The sequence below is a fragment of the Bos grunniens genome, chromosome 5 (assembly GCF_055505025.1).
Source record: "Bos grunniens cultivar Pamir isolate PY7600 chromosome 5, Bosgru_T2T1.0, whole genome shotgun sequence".
Lineage (NCBI taxonomy): Eukaryota > Metazoa > Chordata > Mammalia > Artiodactyla > Bovidae > Bos > Bos grunniens.
In genome coordinates this window covers 32,594,201-32,620,951 of record NC_141169.1, presented here as the reverse complement: position 1 = coordinate 32,620,951, position 26,751 = coordinate 32,594,201, and the positions used below count along the sequence as shown (strand labels likewise).

At 39.2% G+C, this 26,751-nt stretch overlaps 1 pseudogene across 1 annotated transcript; it reads right to left on the bottom strand.

Moving 5' to 3' along the window:
• Window positions 1–21,159: 21,159 nt before the first annotated feature.
• LOC147371716 (olfactory receptor 5BS1-like) lies at window positions 21,160–22,088 on the bottom strand (annotated as a pseudogene). The gene has a single exon (XR_015163708.1). The product of XR_015163708.1 is annotated as an olfactory receptor 5BS1-like (transcript).
• Window positions 22,089–26,751: the final 4,663 nt, after the last annotated feature.

Below are 26,751 nucleotides of genomic sequence, written 5' to 3'. Positions count from 1 at the left end.
CTGTCATGTAACATTGAATTTTGCATTCAAATGGGTATATCTTTCCTTTTCTCCTTTGCCTTTCACTTCTCTTCTTTTCTCAGCTATTTGTAAGGCCTCCTCAGACAACCATTTTGCCTTTTTGCAGTTCTTTTTCTTGGGGATGATTTTGATCACCACTTCCTGTACAGTGTTACAAACCTCTGCTCATAGTTTTTCATGTACTCTGCCAGCAAATTTGGAAAACTCAGCAGTGGCCACAGGACTGGAAAAGGTCAGTTTTCATTCCAATCCCAAAGAAAGGCAATGCCAAAGAATGCTCAAACTACCGCACAATTGCACTCATCTCACACGCTAGTAAAGTAATGCTCAAAATTCTCCAAGCCAGGCTTCAGCAATATGTGAACCATGAACTTCCTGATGTTCAAGCTGGTTTTAGAAAAGGCAGAGGAACCAGAGATCAAATTGCCAACATCCACTGGATCATGGAAAAAGCAAGAGAGTTCCATAAAAACATCTATTTCTGCTTTATTGACTATGCCAAAGCCTTTGATTATGTGGATCACAATAAACTGGAAAATTCTGAAAGAGATGGGAATACCAGACCACCTGATCTGCCTCTTGAGAAATTTGTATGCAGGTGAGGAAGCAACAGTTAGAACTGGACATGGAACAACAGACTGGTTCCAAATAGGAAAAGGAGTACGTCAAGGCTGTTTATTGTCACCCTGTTTATTTAACTTATATGCAAAGAACATCATGAGAAACTCTGGGCTGGAAGAAGCACAAGCTGGAATCAAGATTGCCAGGAGAAATATCAATAACCTCAGATATGCAGATGACACCACCCTTATGGCAGAAAATGAAGAGGAACTCAAAAGCCTCTTGATGAAGGTGAAAGTGGAGAGTGAAAAAGCTGGCTTAAAGCTCAACATTCAGAAAACGAAGATCATGGCATCTGGTCCCATCACTTCATGGGAAATAGATGGGGACACAGTGTCAGACTTTATTTTTCTGGGCTCCAAAATCACTGCAGATGGTGACTGCAGCCATGAAATTAAAAGACACTTACTCCTTGGAAGGAAAGTTAGGACCAACCTAGACAGCATGTTCAAAAGCAGAGACATTACTTTGCCAACAAAGGTTCGTCTAGTCAAGGCTATGGTTTTTCCTGTGATCATGTATGGATGTGAGAGTTGGACTGTGAAGAAGGCTGAGTGCTGAAGAATCGATGCTTTTGAACTGTGGTGTTGGAGAAGACTCTTGAGAGTCCCTTGAACTGCAAGGAGATCCAACCAGTCCATTCTGAAGGAGATCAGCCCTGGGATTTCTTTGGAAGGAATGATGCTAAAGCTGAAACTCCAGTACTTTGGCCACCTCATGCGAAGAGTTGACTCATTGGAAAAGACTCTGATGCTGGGAGCGATTCGGGGCAGGAGGCAAAGGGGATGACAGAGGATGAGATGGCTGGATGGCATCACTGACTCGATGGACCTGAGTCTGAGTGAACTTCAGGAGTTGGTGATGGACAGGGAGGCCTGGTGTGCTGCAGTTCATGGGGTTGCAAAGAGTCAGACACGACTGAGCGACTGATCTGATCTGATCAGATCAGATCTAATTCCTTGAATCTATTTGTCACTTCCACTGTATAATCGTAAGGGATTCAATTTAGGCCATACCCAAATGGCCTAGTGGTTTTCCCTACTTTCTTCAAGTTAAGCCTGAATTTGGCAATAAGGAACTCATGATCTGAGCCACAGTCCGCTCCCACTCTTATTTTTGCTGACTGTATAGAGCTTCTCCATCTCCAGCTGCAAAGAATATAATCAATCTGATTTTGGTGTTGATCATCTGGTGATGCCCATGTGTAGAGATGTCTCTTGTGTTGTTGGAAGAGGGTGTTTGCTATGACCAGTACATTGTCTTTGGTGCTCGGCCTATCTTTATCCAAAAAAATAGAGATAGTAGCATTTGAGAAATGGCACCCCACTCCAGTACTCTTGCCTGGAAAATCCCATGGATGGAGGAGCCTGGTAGGCTGCAGTCCATAGGGTCACTAAGAGTCGGACATGACTGAGCAACTTCACTTTCACTTTTCACTTTCATGCATTGGAGAAGGAAATGGTAACCCACTCCAGTGTTCTTGCCTGGAGAATCCCAGGGACGGGGAAGCCTGGTGGGCTGCCGTCTCTGGGGTCGCACAGAGTTGGACACGACTGAAGCAACTTAGCGGCATAGTATATTTCAAATTTGCTAAGAGAGTGGACCTTGAAAGACCAAGGAAGAAGTACATGAGTGTGTGCAGGTGAGGATCAGCCCTGATCACCAGGATCATCAGGTTCCCCATCAGGGTCAGGAGGTAAATCCCCAAGAAGAGAACAAAGAGCATGATCTGGATATCTGGGTCAGTAGACCACCCCAGTAGCACATATTTGTCAATAATGCTAAGGTTTTTCATGGTTTCTTACATATTCCATCCCTAAAGGGAAAGAAATATTTACCTATTTGGTGGGATAATGATCTGAGTCATTCTCTGCAAATAGAATTTTTTTTAATCTAAAAGATCTGCTTTTTAGCTTTAAGCCAGAATGTGAACCTGAGTATAAATATCTGACAATCCTATTACCCAATTAAATACTGCAACTTTCCTTCTCCTGCCTCTAAATACTCCCTATTAAGCTGAACATAGCTCCCTCACAATACTTAACACTTTCTAACATATGGATAATGGATCTAGTACATTAAAGATAATTTTTCCCTGTTATAACTTATATTACACACAGGCAAGGATGTTTGTCTGTTCATCCCCCCTCCGCATGAAAGCAATCCAAATTGCCAATAATAACGACTCATTCCATAAGTTTTGAGTAGAGAAGCAGGTCATGAAAGTGTCACAATGCAGTTGACTCAACTAGATGGCTTTAAATAAACATTTGTTGAATAAAAGAATGGTGCCTCCTAGTACAATCCCTTAACTGTCATCCCCTGACCTGTTAGATCATGTGTGTGTTAGTGGCTCAGTTATGTCCTATCTTTGCGACCCATGGACTGTAGCCCACCAGGCTCCTCTGTCCATGGAATTCTATAGTCAAGAATACTGGAGTGGGTTGCCATTCCCATCTCCAGGGGATCTTCTCAACCCAGGGATTGAACCTGGGTCTCCTGCATGCAGGCAGATTCTTTACCATCTGAGCTACTAGGAAAGCCTCACAATCTCTATCCTGTCATGCTCTTCAGCAGCCTTTCCTTAGTACCCGATATCATCCAAGACTCTATGAAACTCTTGAAGTTGCAACAAGTAGAAAGGCACCCAGAAGCAAAGCAAGAAACTTCCTTTTCTGTGTTACTGCTTCTGAGCAATTAAGAGTTTAAATTCCTAGTACATCTCATCTGACATGTCAATGAAACCTGGTATCTGACTTCATATTTTCAGGTTGAGGACAACATGTGATATAAAGGTGACCTTACTTGTACCATAACTAGATGTCTCACAGCCAGAACTAGCCAGGGTTTCTGATTTCACAGCCCGTTCTCTTTCCAGTACCTCACACAGAGTAAGTATTTTTGGATGTAAGGAGTTTGGGGTTTAGAGCAGTGTGGTTTTTGGAGTACAGGAGTGATCACCAGTTTCCTTGATCCTATGAATTTGCATTATAGGGGAGTAGAATGCAAAAGTAGGAAGTCAAGAGATACCTGGAGTAACAGGCAAGTTTGGCCTTGGGGTACAAAATGAAGCAGAGCAAACACTAACAGAATTTTTCCAAGACAATGTACTGGTCATAGCAAACACTCTCTTCCAACAGCACAAGAGACATCTCTACACATGGGCATCACCAGATGGTCAACACCAAAATCAGATTGATTATATTCTTTGCAGCTGGAGATGGAGAAGCTCTATACAGTCAGCAAAAATAAGAGTGGGAGCGGACTGTGGCTCAGATCATGAGCTCCTTATTGCCAAATTCAGGCTTAACTTGAAGAAAGTAGGGAAAACCACTAGGCCATTTGGGTATGGCCTAAATTGAATCCCTTACGATTATACAGTGGAAGTGACAAATAGATTCAAGGAATTAGATCTGATAGAGTACATGCAAAACTATGAGCAGAGGTTTGTAACACTACAGAAGGTGGTGATCAAAATCATCCCCAAGAAAAAAAAGTGCAAAAAGGCAAAATGGTTGTCTGAGGAGGCCTTACAAATAGCTGAGAAAAGAAGAGAAGTGAAAGGCAAAGGAGAAAAGGAAAGATATACCCATTTGAATGCAGAATTCCAAAGAATAGCAAAGAGAGGTAAGAAAGCCCCCTTAAATGAACAATGTAAAGAAATTGAGGAAAACAATAGAATGGGAAAGACTAGAGATCTCAAGAAAATTAGAGATACCAAGGAAACCTATCAAGCAAAATGGGCACAATAAAAGACAGAAATGGTATGTGCCTAACAAGCAGAAGATATTAAGAGGTGGCAAGAATACACAGAAGAACTGTACAAAAAAGATCTTAATAAACCAGATCACCATGATGGTGTGATCTCTCACCTAGAGCCAGACATCTTGGAGTGTGAAGTCAAGTGGGCCATCACTATGAATAAAGCTAGTGGAGGTGATGGAATTCCAGCTGAGCTACTTCATATTCTAAAAGATGATGCTGTTAAAGTGCTAGACTCAATATGCCAGCAAATTTGGAAAACTCAGCAGTGGTCACAGGAGTGGAAAGACCAGTTTTCATTTCAATCCCAGAAAGGGTAGTGTCAAAGAATGTTTAAATTACCACACGATTGCACTCATTCCATATGCTAGCAAAGTAATGCTGAAAATTCTCCAAGCTAGGCTTCAGCTGTATGTGAACCAAGAACTCCCAGTTCGAGCTGGACTTAGAAAAGTCAGGGGAACCAGAGATCAAATTGCCAACATCCATTGGGTTATAGAAAAAGCAAGAGAGTTCCAGAAAAACATCTACTGCTGCTTCATTGACTACACTAAAGCCTTTGACTGTGTGGATCACAACAAATTGTGGAAAATTCTTAAAGAGATGAGAATACCAGATCACCTTACCTGACTCCTATGAAACCTGTATGCAGGTCAAGAAACAACAGTTAGAACTGGACATGAAACAACAGACTGGTTCCAAATTGGGAAAGGAGTACATCAAGGCTGTATACTGTCACCCTGCTTATTTAACTTATATGCAGAGTGCATCAATGTGAAATGCTGGGCTGGAGGAAGCTCAAACTGGAATCAAGATTGCTGGGAGAAATATAAATAACCTCAGATATGCAGATGTTTACTTTCTGTCCTTATGGCAGAAAGTAAAGAGGAACTAAAGAGCCTCTTGATGGAAGGTGAAAGAGGAGAGTGAAAAAGCTGGCTTAAAACTCAACATTCAAAAAATGAAGATCATGGCATCCGGTCCCAAAACTTCATGGCAAATAGATGGGGAAACAATGGAAACAGTAACAGATTTTATATTCTTGGGTTCCAGAATCACTGAAGATGGTGACTGTAGCCATGAGATTAAAAGATGCTTGCTTCTTGGAAGAGAAGTTAAGACAAACCTAGACAGTGTATTAAAAAGCAGAGACATCACTTTGCCAACAAAGGTCCATATAGTCTAACCTATGGTTTTCCCAGTAGTCATGTATGGATGTGAGAGTTGGACCATAAAGAACGCTGAGCACCGAAGAGTTGATGCTTTTGAACTGTGGTATTGGAAAAGACTCTTGAGAGTCCTTTTGGACCGCAAGGAGATCAAACCAGTCAATCCTAAAGGAAATTAGCCCTGAATATTCAATGAAAGGACTGATGTTGAAACTGAAGCTCCAATACTTTGGCCACCTGATGCAAAGAGCCAACTCATTAGAAAAGACCCTGAGGCTGGGAAACATTGAAGGCAGGAGAAGGGGACAACAAAGAATGAGATGGTTGGATGGCATCACCAACTCAACGGACTTGAGTTTGAGCAAGCTCCAGGAGATGACGAAGGACAGGGGAGACTGGTGTGCTGAAGTCCATGGGGTCACAAAGAGATGGACACTACTGAGCAACTGAACAACAACAAAAATTAATTTGCAATATGTCCTAAAGTTTTATAGCAGCTGCTGTGATAGTAAAATGAGTAGTGGACTCATAATGATACTGTCCTTGCTGATTAGTGGCTGTGAAATCTATTCAAGACATAACTTTTCTCACATGCAAAATGGGGTAAAAATGAGGTCAAATGTAGTTAAATATAATCCAGAAAATACTTTATGAAAGTTAAAAATCCCTCTATATATGCATAAGAATAAAATTTATGGTAAATGAATATTTGTGATGTATTGAGTGTCAACAGTTTTGTACATTTTTCCTAATTATTTTACCATTGCTCTAAAATCTGTTTTCACTTCTTGATTGGGTCTTTTATTTTTCTGGAATTGAGCTGTAGGAGTTGCTTGTATATTTTTAAGGCCAAGGAACTAAACAGACATTTTTCCAAAGAAGACATACAGATGGCTAACAAACACATGAAAAGATGCTCAATATTACTCATTATCAGAGAAATGCAAATCAAAACCACAATGAGGTACCATTTCATGCCAGTCAGAATGGCTGCGATCCAAAAGTCTACAAGCAATAAATGCTGGAGAGGGTGTGGAGAAAAGGGAACCCTCTTACACTGTTGGTGGGAATGCAAACTAGTGCAGGCACTATGGAGAACAGTGTGGAGATTCCTTTAAAAACTGGAAATTGAGCTGCCACATGACCCAGCAGTGCTACTGCTGGGCATACACACCGAGGAAACCAGAACTGAAAGAGACACGTGTACCCCAATGTTCATCGCAGCACTGTTTATAATAGCCAGGACATGGAAGCAACCCAGATGTCCATCAGCAGATGAATGGATAGGAAAGCTGTTGTACACATACACAATGGAATATTCAGTTCAGTTCAGTTGCTCAGTCATGTGTGACTCTTTGCGATCCCGTGAACCGCAGCACTCCAGGCCTCCCTGTCCATCACCAACTCCCGGAGTTCACTCGGACTCACGTCCATTGAGTCGGTGATGCCATCCAGCCATCTCATCCTCTGTCGTCCCCTTCTCCTCCTGCCCCCAATCCCTCCTAGCATCAGAGTCTTTAACAATGAGTCAACTCTTCGCATGAGGTGGCCAAAGTACTGGAGTTTCAGCTTTAGCATCAGTCCTTCCAAAGAAATCCCAGGGCTGAACTCCTTCAGAATGGACTGGTTGGATCTCCTTGCAGTCCAAGGAACTCCCAAGAGTCTTCTCAAACACCACAGTTCAAAAGCATCAATTCTTCGGCGCCCAGCTTTCTTCACAGTCCAACTCTCACATCCATATGTAACCACTGGAAAAACCATAGCCTTGACTAGACGGACCTTTGTTGGCAAAGTAATGTCTCTGCTTTTGAATATGCTATCTAGGTTGGTCCTAACTTTCCTTCCAAGGAGTAAGCGTCTTTAAATTTCATGGCTGCAGTCACCATCTGCAGTGATTTTGAAGCCCAGAAAAATAGTCTGACACTGTTTCCACTGTTTCCCCATCTATTTCCCATGAAGTGTGGGACGAGATGCCATGATCTTCGTTTTCTGAATGTTGAGCTTTAAGCCAGCTTTTTCACTCTCCACTTTCACCTTCATCAAGAGGCTTTTGAGTTCCTCTTCACTTTCTGCCATAAGGGTGGTGTCATCTGCATATCTGAGGTTATTGATATTTCTCCCGGCATTTTTGATTCCAGTTTGTGCTTCTTCCAGCCCAGCGTTTCTCATGATGTTCTCTGCATATAAGTTAAATAAGCAGGGTGACAATATACAGCCTTGATGTGCTCCTTTTCCTATTTGGAACCAGTCTGTTCTTCCATGCCCAGTTCTAACTGTTTCTTCCTGACCTGCATACAGATTTCTCAAGAGGCAGATCAGGTGGTCTGGTACTCCCATCTCTTTCAGAATTTTCCACAGTTTATTGTGATCCACACAGTCAAAGGCTTTGGCATAGTCAATAAAGCAGAAATAGATGTTTTTCTGGAGCTCTCTTGCTTTTTTGATGATCCAGTGGATGTTGGCAATTTGATCTCTGGTTCCTCTGCCTTTTCTAAAACCAGCTTGAACATCTGGAAGTTCACGGTTCATGTATTGCTGAAGCCTGGCTTGGAGAATTTTGAGCATTACTTTACTGGCGTGTGAGATGAGTGCAATTGTGTGGTAGTCTGAGCATTCTTTGGCATTGCCTTTCTTTGGGATTGGAATGAAAACTGACTTTTTCAGTCCTGTGGCCACTGCTGTGAGTTTTCCAAATTTGCTGGCATATTGAGTGCAGCACTTTCACAGCATCATCATTCAGGATTTGAAATAGCTCAACTGGAATTCCATCACCTCCACTAGCTTTGTTCGTAGTGATGCTTTCTAAGGCCCACTTGACTTCACATTCCAGGATGTCTGGCTCTAGGTCAGTGATCACACCATCGTGATTATCTTGGTCATGAAAATCTTTTTTGTACAGTTCTTCTGTGTATTCCTGCCACCTCTTCTTAATATCTACTGCTTCTGTTAGGTCTATACCATTTCTGTCCTTTATCGAGCCCATCTTTGCATGAAATGTTCCCTTGGTATCTCTAATTTTCTTGAAGAGATCTCTAGTCTTTCCCATTCTGTTGTTTTCCTCTATTTCTTTGCATTGGTCACTTACATCTTTATTCATATGATAATAACTATTATTTATTTAATGCATAATTTATGCCAAGGACTATAACAAAGTGTTGATTTCATTTAATCCTACCCAACCTTGTAACATAGGTGATACCTCATTTTTGAAGATCAGAAAGGTTGTGACATATACTGACATAGACTTTATAGTCTATGGATACTTTGCTTTCTCCTGAGGGAACTTGGGAGCCCAGGGAGGAATGTGAGGTGACTTTGGGAGTTTGGCCCATTGACCATGTCTGAAGCTTCTCCTTATCCAGGATGACCTGCTACTCCTGGACATATGGTATGAGAGATTTTACCTCTTGCAACAAAGATGGGGGCTTCTAGGCCAGGGAAAATGCTAGGAAGAGAAGACCAAGGAAAAGCCAGATTGATAACTAAGAGCAATCCAGGCTGAAAGGTGAGAAGTTGACAGAGGTGGGGGATCATGGTAGCAGTAATGGCCCTTTTAGTTTTCCCTCTCATTTCCCTATCTGAAGCATCTGAAGAAGCCCTGGCACTGACGCATTAAGGATTAAGATTTACTCATGCAAAGTACAATTTATTCTTTTCCTTTTTCAGAACAGCAGCAAATTTAACTTATAGAAAAATCTTCCCACACTTATTACACTTTCCCAAAAGCTATTATGCTTACATTTTGATTCCATCTGGAGGCCTCAATGAACTTTAGGAATCCACAGTATCCTGATCTCTAGTGAAATTTTTCCAGAGTCTTTTTTGGGCTCCTTGGAGCCCAAACATGGTGTTCTGGTGCTTTAGGCACCAACAGAATTGAGTTTCTGTGTCTCCCCACCCCACCCCAAACTACCATCCTCACCATAGCATTCCATTTATCTGTTTTATACATATGTAATTTCTTTGGTGGGCTTTTTGTTCCATGGACAAAATATATAGCCAATGAAATCACTTTCAAAACATATGACATAGGGAATCTGCAAAGAGGTATGGAGAAAGAGTTCCCTCTTTGGTCTCCTAATAAACTTCATCCATCCTCCATCTCAGAAAATGTTTCTATGTGTGGTTCAAACCCCTGGTACAAAAAGAAACAGTAGAGGAAAATCCTAAATGGGCAAATAAGTGAGAGTTCAAACTTGTAGGACAGTTACTACTTGTAGGACAGTTTTGCAACTTTGAGCAATAATCTTCCCCATCATGGGTTCAGTTGCCAGTTTTAATAAGAAATTTACAACTTTTGCCAGTAAGATCCTTCTATTTAGCTGTTTTTCTGGCTCACTTACCTCCTCATTGGGCAGGGCTGTACTTGGTCCAAAATGTACTCTGCAATGTGAGCCAGGCTGTCAACTACCTGAAAAAGAAGGGTGTATATGTTAAAACATATTCCAGCAGTGGGGGTGTTCTGCAGAGGACTCTAACTGGATCTGCACACAGCAGGCTTTCTTCACAGTCAATGCAAGGTCTGAAGTCATATTCAGACTCAAAGCAAGGTCACCTCAAGGTCACTTCTGGGTAAAGGCTGAAAAGTATCCTTGCATCCAGTTGATGCTGTTTTGAGTCTTTTGGTCATCTTAGAGTATTTGCCACTCTTCCTTATCATTATACTCTCATTTTTCACTTTTAAACCTGAGAAAAGTGCCTGTCCAGTTTGTATGACTTATGTCTCCCTCTTCATCAGCTTGTTGGCAATCTTATGCCAGCTTAGCCCTGGAAAAGGATATCAAATAAGAACTCTTGGGAACCAGGATCAGTTCATTGCCCATGAGAGAGGCAGCAGTGGTCAGAGCCAAAGTGATTCTCAGTCTAGAGATGGGCAAGCTACTAGTCCTGCTGTGGCCAGTGGAAGACACAGTTCTGAGGATGCTCCTAGGTATAAATGGCTTTGCTAATAGGGAACCAGGTAAATTCCAGTGTGTGAGGCTCTCTTGCTGCTGCTGCTAAGTCACTTCAGTCGTGTCCGACTCTGTGTGACCCCAAGACGGCAGCCCACCAGGCTCCCCCATCCCTGGGATTCTCCAGGCAAGAACACTGGGGTGGGTTGCCATTTCCTTCTCCAGTGAGACTCTCTTAGGGCTGTTTTATTCCCTTATAGTCCTGGGATACTAAATACACATCCCCTTCTCTCTTCACTTCATATATACTCTTTCCATTCCCACCATGACAAGTTCAGTCACTTCATTACTTTCCTGAATTTACCTACTCCTAACTCTCAGCTGATAAAGGGCAGAGGAAACGTGTCTGTTCATGCTGTGGGTGATCTCTAACTCCTTAACCCCACACATGGAGTTATTCTTCTTTTCTTCCCTCCAGCTTGGGGAGGGAGCTTCCCAGGTAGTGCTAATGGTAAAGAACCCGCCTGCCAATGCAAGAGACATAGAGATGCAGGTTCTATCTCTGGGTTGGGAATATCCCTTGGAGGGGAGGGCATGGCAACTCTGTCTAGTTTTCATGCCTGGAGAATCCCATGCACACCGGAGCCTGGCGGGTTACAGTCCATGGGGTCACAAAGAGTCAGACATGACTGAAGGACTAAGCATGCATGCAGCTTGGAAAGGAGACCCTTTTCCATCTCTGGTCAGTGCCTCTGTTTTCTGGATCCCATCTTAACCCTTCTTTTTGAGCATCTCTCTGAATCAACCATATTCTTTCCTCTTCCCTTGCCTCTTCTTTTCTATCAGGCTTATGCATTCTATTTATATGTAGAAATCACTGATGTTTATCCATTTAAAATAGACCAGAAACCATTAGTAAACCTTCTTTCTTCCATAGGAAGCCTACTACTACAATATTGTATAGTAATTAGCCTCCAATTAAAATAAATAAAGTAATTAAAAAATAGATAGTAGAGTTTGGAGCCCTTTTCTGAGTAGTAAAGTCCATTGCCATTAAAGGATTTTATACATAGAAACACTCAGAGGTTAGGAGCCTTTATGAGACAGAAACAGAACAAATTAGTGAAAATTTTATTCTCATTTATCAAGATTTTAATTTCTGGTATGGTCTCAACCTTTCAGAAAAGATACATATGGAATATACTACATATTATATAACATCTCTGGTGTACCCTTAGTCAAACACATTACTATTTCTATAATGAAACTTTTAAGTACCTCTTCTACATGGGGTTGTAAAAGGCTACAAATAGTGTCATGTCCGTTACTTTCCAATTTTACCTCCAAATTAGTTTTGGGGAAAAATGTTCGATTTTCAGAGACTTTAGAGATTTTGGAATTGGAGACGAGGGCTTATAAACTTGTTTTAAATTTCTGTATTTACTGATTTTTATTTCGAGGTTTCCTCTTCTATACCTTGATCTGTTTTTAACTGCAGGGCTATACTATTTTAATGAATGTATACAGATGTAATATATGTTTTAATACCTGGTAGTGACAGACTGTTACTTTTATACTTTCTAGTTTATGTTTTGTTTTCTCATTCTTATAATATTACTTCATAATCAGATTCATAGTTTGAAAAATTCCTTTGAGATTCCAACTGGTGTTCTTCTTTCTTTTTTTTAATAAATATATTAATTTGGGAGTTAGCTTTACAATTTGTTCTTTCTTTGAATTTTCTCTTTTGGCTTGCAGTTTAATTTTTTTTTCACATACGCTCCAGGAATTTTGTCACTGTGTTATGTACACTTTTTTGTTGTTGTTGCTATTTTAATTATAAACTTTGCAATTGAGGTTCCCAACTACATAGTCATGCACCTCTGCTTGGGAATCCCCATTTTCAGGACAACTATTGTAGAAGTAGCTTCTACAGCCTGTTCTCCATACTCTTATGAAAGAGATTTGATTTATGTGGGTGTAGGGCAATGGCAACCCACCCCAGTACTCTTGCCTGGAAAATCCCATGTGGAGGAGCCTGGTAGGCTGCAGTCCATGGGGTCACTAAGAGTCGGACACGACTAGGCAACTTCACTTTCACTTTTCACTTTCATGCATTGGAGGAGGAAATGGAAACCCACTCCAGTGTTCTTGCCTAGAGAATCCCAGGGATGGTGGGGCCTGGTGGGCTGCCATCTATGGGGTCGCACAGAGTTGGACACGACTGAAGCGACTTAGCAGCAGCAGCAGCAGCAACATGCTGCCAGATAGGGTGCATTAGCAATTCTTCTGGCCTCCACTATTACTTATTCTTCCCTGACATCGTCCGCCACTGGGAGGCAATGAGCTTTCTCTTCATTTCAAGCTCTGCTCCTATAAGGAAACATGTCACCCTGTTGCCACTTTCTGTCTAATGCCACATGTGTTTGCTCACACATTACTCCAACCAAAGTTCCTCTTGGTGCCCTTTGATTTTCCCCTGCCCATGACTTCTACTCATCCACTTGGGAAACTTCCTAGTTGTCCCTCCTACCTTTTTGTTTTGGTTCGTTCCTGCTGGACCCTGAATATTTTCTAGTTACTGTTTCCACCTTAATATCATCAAACTGGCTTTCTGTTTCTCAGTAACTCCTTAATCTGCCCCTCTAAGTTATCACGCTTTTCGTTTGACAATAGATGAATTCACTTAAAAATTCCTCTTTGATATTTTCCAACATTTGGTTCATGAAAGAAAGACTGCATCATATGCTCAGTAGACTATTTTATAATGAGAAGCTCACGATCTATATTTTTCAATTCATTGCAGATGATAAAACATTGAATGGGAGAGAGAGAGAGAGAAACACAGTGGTCATGAATTTGTATTTTGTAATATAGACATTCTAGATTTCAGTCCTGACTCTTATCACTCACTGGCTAAGTGACCTAGGGGAAGTTAATGTTCTCAGTAACCCTCAGTTTTTTCACGTATGAAAAGAATGTCTGCCTTCAAGTTTGCCTAATAATGTTTTTATAATATACAGAAAAGTGCTGCCTAATAACTCAATAAACAGTGGCTTTATGCCTATTTTCATGGCAAAAATAAGAGTAGAGAAAGGAAGTTTACAACAAAACTATCAATTGAGACATCAGAAATAAGTAAACCCATAATTTATGACTGTAAAATAATAAATAAAAATCAAAGTGGTGGTAAATACAATATTTTAAATATCCTAATTAAAAGGTACAGAATTAAGAAACAAAAATCTAATGATATGTTGCTTAAAGATAATTGACATATAACACAATAATATGGAAACATTAAAACTAAAGTGATAGATTTATAAAGATATATATGGTGAAATTATCGGAAAATAAAGAACAAGTGAAAATGTTCTTGTAATTTAATTAAAATTTAATTTAATTGGAGTATGATTGATTTACAATGTTATGTAGTTTCCAGTGTATAGCAAGGTGATTCAGTTATACACATACATATATCTATTCTTTATCAGATTCTTTTCTCATACAGGTTTTTACTGACTATTGAGTAGAGTTCCCTGTGCTATACAGTAGGTCTTTGTTGATTATTTTATATATAGGATTGTATATATGTTACCCAAATCTTAATTTATGTGTCCCTCCCATCTTTCCTCTTTGGTAACCATAAGTTTGTTTTCTAAGTCTGTGAGTCTGTTTCTCTTTTCTAAATAACTTCATTTGTATCATCTTTTTAGATTCCACAAGTAAGTCATATCACATAATACTCGTCATTCTCTGTCCGACTTACCTCACTTAATATGATAATCTCTAGGTCCATCCATGTTGCTGCAATGGCATCATTTCATTCATTTTTATGGCTGAATAATATTCCATTGTATATATGTATCACATCTTTAGCCATTCGTCTGGGCATTTGAGTTGCTTCCACATCTTGGCTATTGTAAATAGCACTGCAGTGAACACTGGAATGCACGTATCTTTTTGAATTATGGTTTTCTCTGCATATATGTCCAGGATCAGGATTGCTGGATCATATGTTAATTCTATTTTTAGTTTGTTAAGGAACTTCCATACTATTCTCCATAGTGGTTATACCAATTTACATTCCTGCCAACAATGTAGGAGGGTTCCTTTTCCTCCACACTTTTCAACATTGTAGCCTATTTGATGAAGGCCATTTTGATGGGTGGAGGTGATACCTTATGGTAGTTTTGATTTACTTTTTTCTAATAATTATTACTGCTGAGCATCTTTTCATGAGATTTTGCCCATCTATTTGTCTTCTTAGGAGAAATGTCTATTTATATCTTCTTCCCATTTTTTGATTGGGTTGTTTATTTCTTTGATATTGTGCTGCATGAGCTGTTCATGTATGTTACAGATTAATCCCTTGTTGGTTGCTTCATTTACAAATATTTTCTCCTATCTGTGGGTTGTCTTTTTGTTTTATTTGTGGCTTCCTTTGCCATGCAAAAGCTTTTAAGTTCAATTCAATCCCAATTATTTATTTTTGTTTTTATTTTCATTAGGGGGGTGAATCCAAAAAGATTGCTGCAATGTATGTCAAAGAGTATTCTGCCTATTTTTCCTTTAAGTGTTTTATGTATGCAGTCTTACATGTAGGTATATAGTGTCTCTACATCTGAGCTGGTCTTTTGTAGAAAAAAATATATGGATCTTGCTTTTGTATCAATTTAGCCAGTCGATTTCTTTTGGTAGGAGCAATTATTCCATTTACTTTTAAAATAATTACAAATATGCATTTCTTATTGCCATCTTGTAATTGTTTTTAATTTTTTTCAGTCTTTTTTCTTACCTTTTTTTTTTGTTCTCTTCTCATGTGATTTGATAACTATCTATAGTGTTGTGTTTAGATTCCCCACCCCCTTTTTTTTTTGGTGTGTATGTGTATCTATTATGATTTTTTGTTTGTGGTTTTCACTGTTTTGATATACCAGACTATATATATACAAGATTGTTTTAAGTTGCTGGTCTCTTAATTTAAAATGCATTTTCAATATCTTGCATTTGTACTCTCTTCTCATGGTTCCTGACTTTGGTACATATTTGTGTGTAGATGATTTCCTATCTTTACTGTATGCTTGCCTTGACAGGTGAACTTTCCTATTTGTGATTTTTTTGTTTCTAGTTGTGGCCTTTTCTTTTTGGCCTAGAGTAGTTCTTTTGGCATTTGGAGTAAAGCTGGTTTAGTGCTGCTAAATTCGATAAGCATTTCCTTGTATGTAAATCTGTTAATTTCTCCATCATATCTGAATAAGAGCCTTGGTGGGTGGAGTTTTCTTGGTTTTAGATTTTTCTCTTTTATTACCTTAAATATATTCTACCACTCTCTTCTGGCCTGAAGAGTTTAACCTTATGGGGATTTCCTTGTATGTTATTTGTTGCTTATCCCTTGTTGCTTTTAATATTTTCTTTCTTTTATTTTTGTCAGTTTGATTAATATTTGTATTGGTGTTTGGGCTTATCCTGTATGGGACTCTGTGCTTCCTGGGCTTTGGTGACCTTTTCCTGTCCCATGTTATGGAATTTTTCAGCTATTATCTTCAAATATTTTGAGGCCCTTTTTCTTTCTCTTCTCCTACTGGGACCCCTATAATGTGGATGTGTTTACTGTTGTTCTAGAGGTCTCTCAAACTATCCTTGTTTTTTTTTCATTATTTTTTCTTTAATCTGTTTGTGGCAGTTATTTTCACCAATATATCTTCCAGCTCACTTATCCATTTTCCTGTCCCTTTATTTTGCTTTCTAGTGTATTTTTCATTTCAGTTATTTTATTGTTCAACTCCAGTCCCATCACTTCATGGGAAATAGATGGGGAAACAGTGGAAACAGTGTCAGACTTTATTTTTTTGGGCTCCAAAATCACTGCAGGTGGTGACTGCAGCCATGAAATTTAAAGACACTTACTCCTTGGAAGGAAAGTTATGACCAACCTAGATAGCATATTGAAAAGCAGAGACATTACTTTGCCAACAAAGGTTCGTCTAGTCAAGGCTATGGTTTTTCCTGTGGTCATGTATGGATGTGAGAGTTGGACTGTGAAGAAGGCTGAGCACTGAAGAATTGATGCTTTTGAAGTGTAGTGTTGGAGAAGACTCTTGAGAGTCCCTTGGACTGCAAGGAGATCCAACCAGTCCATTCTGAAGGAGATCAGCCCTGGGATTTCTTTGGAAGGAATGATGCTAAAGCTGAAACTCCAGTACTTTGGCCACCTCATGTGAAGAGTTGACTCATTGGGAAAGGCTATGATGCTGGGAGGGATTTGGAGCAGGAGGAGAAGGGGACGACAGAGGATGAGATGGCTGGATGGCATCACTGACTCAATGGACGTGAGTCTGGGTGAACTCTGGGAGCTGGTGTTGGACAGGGAGGCTTGGCATGCTGTGATTCATGGGGTTGCAAAGAGTTGGACATGACTGAGCGACTGAACTGAACTGAACTGATTGTTCAACTCTGTTTGTTCATTATATATTTTAGCTCTTGTTAAATATTTCTTCTATCTTTTGGTCTGTGCCTCTATTCTTTTTCTGAGATTTTGGATCAGTTTTACCATCATTAGTCTGAATTATTTTTCAAGCTTTAAGCACTGGATCACCAGGGAAGTCTCCCATGCCTTCTACATTGTCTTTGGATGTAGAATATCATTTTTGGTAGGTTCCAGAATTTTTTGTTGATTTTTTTGCCCAGGTAGTTTTGATTTTCATGTTTTGGGAAGAAGAGGTGAGCTTGAGTCCTTTTATTCTCCCATCTCGTCTTCAACTCCTCATTCTATCACTTTATTTTTTTTTTTTTGAGATTTTAATTTAATTTTATTTAACTTTACAATATTGTATTGGTTTTGCCATATATCAAAATGAATCTGCCACAGGTATACACGTGTTCCCCATCCTGAACCCTCCTCCCTCCTCCCTCCCCATACCATCCCTCTGGGTCGTCCCAGTGCACCAGCCCCAAGCATCCAGTATCGTGCATCGAACCTGGACTGGCAACTCGTTTCATATATGATATTATACATATTTCAATGCCATTCTCCCAAATCATCCCACCCTCTCCCTCTCCCACAGAGTCCAAAAGACTGTTCTATACATCAGGGTCTCTTTTGCTGTTTCGTATACAGGGTTATTGTTACCATCTTTCTAAATTCCATATATATGCATTAGTATACTGTATTGGTATTTTTCTTTCTGGCTTACTTCACTCTGTATAATAGGCTCCAGTTTCATCCACCTCATTAGAACTGATTCAGATGTATTCTTTTTAATGGCTGAGTAATACTCCATTGTGTATATGTACCACAGCTTTCTTATCCATTCATCTGCTGAGGGACATCTAGGTTGCTTCCATGTCCTGGCTATTATAAACAGTGCTGCTATGAACATTGGGGTACACGTGTCTCTTTCAATTCTGGTTTCCTCGGTGTGTATGCCCAGCAGTGGGATTGTTGGATCATAAGGCAGTTCTATTTCCAGTTTTTTAAGGAATCTCCACACTGTTCTCCATAGTGGCTTAGAAATAAGGATTGGCTTCTTGGGAGCAAGTGGCCAAAGGTCCCAGCTGATGCCTAATGGGAGATGACATCCACCTCCCCCCAGTGTTGACAGATAGATGGAATTTTGTGGCCAGTGGGAAGAGGTTTATGGTAAAAGATGCTTTGGTATGCTGCAGGAAGTAGTGTGAGTTCCTGGCCCTCTCTGAATTGCCATATATTAACCAACCTGGAAGTTCCAAATAATTATATATATTAACATTATAGAATATGGAATTCTAAAGAAAAATTAAAGTAAAAAAAAGCTACATTTATAATGATAAGAGGTATAACCCAGAATGAAGACAAAGCCATCATGATCTTGTAAGGCTACAAAGTTCAGTTTCAAAATGAAGGCAGCAAAAACATGGAAACAGCATGAAATATGGCCAAAGGGACAATGATGGTGGCAAACGTATACACATTTTTTAAAGTATTGGGCAAAGGAAATAAGTGAAAGTCAACATTATAAAAGATTTCATCATGCAATGAGTAGAATAACAATATCTTCATACTAACACCTAAATAAGAGTTATTTTAATAATAAATATGCAGGTGAGTACTTCTCCAATACAAATAATTTAATGGAGTATGAAAAGAATATTCATGAATGTGCTTTCCCATTAATGTAATAATTGTTTAGTATTAAAAATTTTTATAAATCATTCAATAAGAAGATATATAGTAACATCAATAAATGGTGAAAATCTACTTTATGATAATCAATATCTATTTTGATAGTATACCTTTATAACTAAAATGGATAGCTATAACTTGATAAAATATCGGCAATATGCTGATATCTAACATTATACTAACAATGAATTGTCAGTATTTTTTTAAACTTAATTTTATTTTAATGAATGCTTTTATTGAAATATAAAGTATAAATTACAGGTGTATAATATAGTGACTCACATTCATTAAAGGTTATACCCCATTTATAGTTATAAAATATTTGTGATATTCCCTTTGTTATACAGTATATCCTTGTAGCTAATTATTTACCAAATAGTATCTACCTCCTAATCCCCTACTTCTATATTGCCCCTCTGCCTTTTCTTTCCCCATTGACAACCACTGTTTTGTTCTCTATATTTGTGAGCCTGCTTCTTTGTTTATTCACTAGTCATATTTTTTATATTTCACATACAATGGTACCATATAGTATTTGTCTTTCTCAGTCTGATTTATTTCACATAGCATAATGCCCTCCAAGTCCATCCACATTTCTGCAAATGGCATCATGTCATTCTTCTTTTATGGCTGAGTCATATTCCATTGTTTATATGTACTACATCTTTAATCATTCATCTGTTGATGGACACTTACGTTGCTTCCATGTCTTGTCTATTGTAAATAGTGCTGCTATGAACACTGGGGTGCGTGTAATTTTTTGAACTAGCATTTTCATCTTTTCCAGATATATGCCCAAGATTGGGATTACTGGATCACATGGTAACTTTATTTTTAGTTTTGTAAGCAATTTCCATACTGCTTGCTTTCGTGTCATACCAATTTACATTCCTGTCCACAGTATAGGAAGGTTCCTTTTGTTCACACCTCCAGAACTGATTTAATGATGATCATTCTGACTGGTGTGAGGTGATACTTAGTGAAGTTTTTATTTGTGTTTCTCTTCTAATTAGCAGTGTTGAGCATCTTTTCGTGTCCTGTTGGACATCTGTATGTCTTCTTTGGAGAAATGTCTATGTAGGGCTTCTTCCCATTTTTTAATTGTTTTTTTTTTAAATATTAAGTTATATGAGATGTTTGTATGTTTTAGAAGTTGAGCACTTGCTGGTCAGTCATTTGCAAATAGTTTCCCATGCTCTACAGGTTGTCTTTCTGTTTTGTTTATGATTTCTTTGCTGTTCAAAAGCTTGTAAGTTTGATTAGGTCCCGTTTGTATATTTTTGCTTTTATTTCTTTTGCCTGGAGAGATTAACCTAAGAAAATATGGTATCATTTATGTCAGAGAATGTTTTGCCTAAGTTCTCAAATGAAGTTTTATGGTGTCATAGCTTGTACTTGAGTCTTTAAGCCATTTTTTTGTTTATTTATGTGTATGGTATAAAGAACTGTTCTAACCTAATCGGTTCATATTCAATAATATAATGCTCTTGACATGTTAATTTACATTATGCTACTTCTAATGATTTTTTATCTGACTTACATATGTATATATATCAAGTATGATAGTGTTAAAATGAAGTTATGTCTCCAGGCAAGAGGTTGCCCATATTTAGTATAATAATATGTTCATTCTTACTTATTTATTGTAGATTTTACTCTCTTAATTTTTTAGATGTTTAGTAGTTAACTATATGCACATTGCAGTGCAGCAGATCTGCTTTTTATCTTGCATGACTGGTAGTCTATGCTCATTGACATTAATTTCCCAGTTTCCCTTCGCCCAGGCCCTGGAAACCACCATTCTACTTTCTGCTTCTATGAGTTTGACCTCCTAAGATACCTCAAATAGATAGAATTAAGCAGTTTTTCTCCTCTGACTGCCTCTTTTCATTTAATAAAATGTCTTCAAGGTTCATGTATGTTGTCACACATTGCAGACTTTCCTTCTTTTTTAAACTAAATAGTACTCCATTGTATGCATGTACCATATTTTATTTATCCATTCATCTGCTATTCATCTGCATTGATATTTAATATGTTTAATCTTTGCTTTCACTGTTCTTTGGCTATTTGCAGGCGCACATGCCATTTAATGCCGGTGGTGCCACCAGGTCAGGTGAATGAAATGTAATGAATTATCTCATTCTGAAACCTTAAATGTATCTAGGTTACTTCTTCTTTACCCTTCTACTAATGGGCTCCCTTGTGTAGCTCCACAGCTAAACTCCTGGGATCAGGGAGCTCTGTTCTTGCCAAGGTCATTCTTCTTGTTCTACCTGCTCAACTGTAGTGAAGTCACTCTTCTGATTAGTTTCCAAGGCTGTGGTAGGAGCTGATGTCTCTGAACTTGTATGCTCAGACCCAGAATGGGTCATTAATTTTTCTGACTATTTGGAAGACATTTCACTTTGAATAAGAAATAAGTATAGTAAATTAAATTAAAATTCAAGTTCCATAGGAGCTCTGTTTATATATTTATCTTCCCTTGTAGATTGCTTCTCTTGTAGAAAAAAGGACCTATTATCATTTCTTACCCTGAGACACATATTTGCTGCCTCAGTATCCTCTGCAGAGCTGCCTTCACCTCTTGGTTCTTGAAGCTGTAAATGAGGGGGTTTATCAAGGATGTGATCACACCATATTGTATGGAAACAACTCGCTCCAGGACTGATCCTGAAGAGGGGCTGATGTACCTGAATAGAGCCGTCCCATAGAACGAGAGCACCACGGTGAGGTGGGAGGAGCAGGTGGAGAAGGCTTTGCCTTGGCCTTTAGAGGAGGAGATACTTAAAATGGCAAGAATAATTTTTGAGTAAGAGAAGAGGATCGGAGGAGTGTCACAAGTCCTAGAAATGCAGTGGACCCAGCCAGCAGGATGGTGTTAGGCATGGTGTCACTGCAGGACAGAGGGAAGAGTGAAGGCAGTTCACAACTGAAGTGGGAGATGATATTGGGACCACAGAACTGTAAGTTCTGGGTACAAAGATTATTCACTAGTGAGCTCAGAAACCCCATCACCCATGCTGCGCTGACCATTGCAGTGCACAGAGGTCCATTCATGATCATAGTGTAGAGCAGAGGGTGACAGATGGCAGCATAGTGGTCATAGGCCATAGCAGAGAGCAGGCAGCTCTCAGTGGCTCCAGAGAAAATGAAAAAGAAACTCTGGGTAATGCATCCCCACACTGAAATGGTTTTCCTCAGAGACAGGAAATTCTGTAGCATCTTGGGCACAGTGACTGAAGAGTAGCATATGTCCAGGAAAGACAAATGACCAAGGAAGAAGTACATGGGCGTGTGCAGTTGAGGATCAGCCCTGATTACCAGGATCATCATCAGGTTCCCCATCAGGGTCAGGAGGTAAATCCCCAAGAAGAGAACAAAGAGCATGGTCTGGATATCCGGGTCAGTAGACAACCCCAGCAGCACAAATTCATCAATAGTGCTAAGATTTTTCATGGTTTCTTAGACATCCCATCTCTAAAGAGAAAGAAAGTTTACTCATTTAGTAGGATAATGATCTGAGTAATTCTCTGGGAATAGAATTTTTTAACCTATAAAAGATCCACTTTTTAGCTTAAAGCCTGAAAGTGCATCTGGGGGTAAATCAGCATCTGACTATCCTATTACCCTATTAAATACTGCAACTTTCCTTCTCCTGCCTATAAGTGCTCCCTATCAAGCTGAAATTTGCTCCCCCATAATACTTTACACTTTCTAACATATGGATGGGATGTAGTACATTAAAAATTATCTTTTCTTGTTAGATTTTATATTATGCACAGGCAGGGATGTTTGTCTGTTTTTCTCCCATGTTGCATTCCTAAGTACCAAAATAGTCACTAGTTCCATAATTTGTGAAAGAGAAGAGGATCAGGAAAGTGTCATAGTCCTGGATATGCAGTAGATTCAGTTAGACTGCTCTACATAAACATTTGTTGAATAAAATAATGAGTAATTTCAACTAAATTCATTAAAAAAATAAGAAATGGATTTTGGGTTCCATTTTTTCCTAGCCTTAATTCCAAGGCTTTATTTATTCTTCCAGACATTCTCTCCTTCTGGGGCACAGTGACTGACCTCTTACATTTCATAATTGAAACTCATCAGCAAAAATCTTTCTTCACTCCCTTCTTTTCTTCTCTTGCCAAACCTCATTTTGCACATCTTCCTTCCCACCCCCACCTGCTTACATCTTTACTCATATGATAATAACTGTTATTTATTTAATGCACAATTTATGCCAAGGACTATAACAAAGTCTTGATTTCATTTAATCCTACCCAACCTTGCAACATAGGAAATACTGACCTCATTTCTGAGGGTCAGAAAGGATGTGACACATGCAGACACAGAATTTACAGTCTATGGACACTTTGCTTTTTTTTGAGGGATCTTGAGAACCCAGGCGGAAATGTGAGACGGCCTTGGGAGTTTGGTCCATTGACAATGTCTGAAACTTCTTACCCAGGATGACTCACAGCTCCCAAACATATGGTATCAGAGATTTGACCTCTTGTAACAAATAATGGGGTTTTAGGCCAGGGAAAATGCCAGGAAGAGAAGACTAAGGAAAAGCCAGGTTGAGAACTGAGAGCAATTCAGACTGAAAGAAGAGAATTCTACAGAAGTGGGGAGATCAGGGTAGCAGAGATGGCCCTTCTAGTTTTCCCTCCCTTTTCCCTACCTGAAGCATCTGAAGAAGTCCTGGCACTGATGCATCAAATAAGTGATGGTAGACATAAAGGGTTAAGATTTATTCATGAAACGTACAATTTATTCTTCTACTTTTCCCTAAAAAAAAAAAAAAAAAAAGCAGCAAATTTAACTTAAAGAAAAATTTTCCCACCCTTATTGCACTTTTCCAAAAGCTACTATGCCTACATTCTGATTCCATCTGGAGGCCTTGATGGACTTTAGCTATCCAGAGGGTACTAAACTCTAATGAAATCTTTCCAGAGTCTTTTCTGGGCTTCTTGGAGCCCAAACATGTTGCCCCCATCTTCAGGCACCCTCACAGTTGAGTTTGTGTATCTTTCTTCACCCCACCCCCAACTACCATCATCACCATAGCATTTCATTTATCTGTTTTATACATATATAGCTTTTTAAGTGGGCTTTTTGTTCCATGCACAAAGTATTTAGCTAATGAAATAACTTTCAAAATATGTGACATAGGGAATCTGCAAAGACATAGGGAGAAAGAGTTCCCTCTTTGGACTCCTAATAAACTTCACTCCACCCATCATCCATCTCAGAAAATGTTTGTATGTGTGGTTCAGACCCCTGGTACAAAAAGAAACAGTAGAGGAAAATCCCAAATGGGCAAGTGGGTAGAGAGTTCAAACTTGTAGGGCAGTTACTACTTAGTTTTGCAAACTTTGAGCAATAATCTTCCCCATCCTGAGTTCAGTTGCCAGTTCTAATGAGAAATTTACAACTTGCACCAGTAAGATCCTTCTATGTAGGTGTTTCTCTGGCTCACTTGAGCTACCAGGGAAGCTGGCTTACTTACCTCCTTATTGAGCAGTGCTTTCCTGGGTACAAAATGTACTCTGCAATTTGAGCCAGGCTGTCAGCTACTTGAAAAATAAGGCTGCAATATGTCAGAAAATATTATAGCAGTGGGGGTGTTCTTCAGAGGGCTCCAACTGGATCTTCACAAAGCAGGCTCATTTCACAGTTCATGCTAGGTCTGGAGACATGTTCAAACTGAAAGCTGCTCACCTCAAGGTTACTTCTGGGTAAAGGCTAAAGTATCCTTGCATCCAGTTGATTTTTTTTTTAGTCAGCTAAGAGAATCTGCCACTCTTCATTATCATTTTACTCTCCTTTTTTCTCTCTCAGTCCTGAGAAAATTGCCTGCTCAGCTTGTGTGACATAATCTCGTTCTTCATCAGTTTGTTCTTATATATATCTGCTTCTTTATCAACTTGTTGACACTCTTGTGCCAGCTAGTCCGGAGAGGGATGAGGGATGTTGAGTATGAAATCTCCAGAGCCAGGATCAGTTCATTGCCCATGGGAGAGGCAGCAGTGGTCAGAGCCAACCTGGATCCCAGTCCAGGGATGAACAAAGTACTAGTCCTGCCATGGCCTGTGGAGGACACAGAGCTGCAGAATGCTTATAGCTATAAATGGCTTTGTTAATAGGGGACTAGGGGATCAAGTGAACTCCAATCTGTGAATATCTCTTAGGGCTTTTTTATTCCCTGATAGTCCTGGGATTCTAAATACACATGGGCTTCTCTCTCCACTCTATATATACTCTCCATTCCCACCATGACAAGTTCAGTCATTTCATTACTTTCCTGAACTTACCTACACACATTCCTAATTTTCAGTCAATAATGGGCAGAGGAGATGTGCCTGTTGCTGTGGGTGATCTTTAACTCCCTAATCCCCACACATGGAGTTGTTCTTTTCTTCCCTCCAGCTTGGGGAGGAGGCCCTTCTCCTTCATCTCTGGACAGTGACTCTCTGCTCTTTTCCCTTATCTTTGAGCATCTCTCTGATGCTTTTTCTCTTCCCTTGTCTCTTACTTTCCATCAGGCCCATCCACTCAGTATATATGTAGAAACTACTTATGCTTATCCACTTAAAATATACCAGAAACCATTAGTAACATTCTTTCTTTCATAAGAAGCCTTAAAAATATAATGGAGTTTAGAGCCCTTCCTATATTATATTATATTCCTGAGTAATATAAGCTCAGTTGCTTTTAAAGGATTTTATAATAGAAACACTCAAACTTAAGAACCTTTCTGTATGAGACAGAAACAGGACAAGTTAGTGAAAATTTTATTCTCACTCATCTAGATTTTAATTTCTGACATGGTCTCAACCTTTCAGAAAAGATACATATGGAATATACTGCATATTATGTAGCTCCTATGCTGTACCCTTTTAGTCAAACACGTTACTATTTCTATAATGAAACTTCTAAGTATGGCTTCTACATGGGATTAATAGCCCCATGTCTGTTAACTTCCAATTTTACCTCCCAATTAGTTTTGGGGAAAAGTATTTTATTTTCAGAGATTTTTGGAATTGGAGATATGGGCTTAAACCTTGTTTCAAATTTCTGTATTTACTGACTTTTGTTTCTAAGTTTCCTCTTTTATGCCTTGATCTGTTTTTACATCAGTCAGTAATCCAAGTCTATGCCCCAACCAGTAACGCTGAAGAAGCTGAAGTTGAACAGTTCTATGAAGACCTACAAGACCTTTTAGAACTAACACCCCAAAAAAATGTCCTTTTCATTATAGGGGACAGGAATGCAAAAGTAGGAAGTCAAGAAACACCTGGAGTAACAGGCAAATTTGGCCTTGGAATACAGAATGAAGCAGGGAAAAGACTAATAGAGTTTTGCCAAGAAAATGCACTGGTCATAACAAACACCCTCTTCCAACAACACAAGAGAAGACTCTATACATGGACATCACCAGATGGTCAACACTGAAATCAGATTGATTATATTCTTTGCAGCCAAAGATGGAGAAGCTCTATACAGTGAGCAAAAACAAGACCAGGAGCTGACTGTGGCTCAGACCATGAACTCCTTATTGCCAAATTCAGACTTAAATTGAAGAAAGTAGGGAAAACCACTAGACCATTCAGGTATGACCTAAATCAAATCCCTTATGATTATACCGTGGAAGTGAGAAATAGATTTAAAGGCCTAGACCTGATAGATAGAGTGCCTGATGAACTATGGAATGAGGTTCATGACATTGTACAGGAGACAGGGATCAAGACCATCCCCATAGAAAAGAAATGCAAAAAAGCAAAATGGCTGTCTGGGGAGGCCTTACAAATAGCTGTGAAAAGAAGAGAAGTGAAAAGCAAATGAGAAAAGGAAAGACATAAACATCTGAATGCAGAGTTCCAAAGAATAGCAAGAAGAGTTAAGAAAGCCTTCTTCAGCGATCAATGCAAAGAAATTGAGGAAAACAACAGAATGGGAAAGACTAGGGATCTCTTCAAGAAAATCAGAGATACCAAAGGAACATTTCATGCAAAGATGAGCTCGATAAAGGACAGAAATGGTATGGACCTAACAGAAGCAGAAGATATTAAGAAGAGATGGCAAGAATACACAGAAGAACTGTACAAAAAAGATC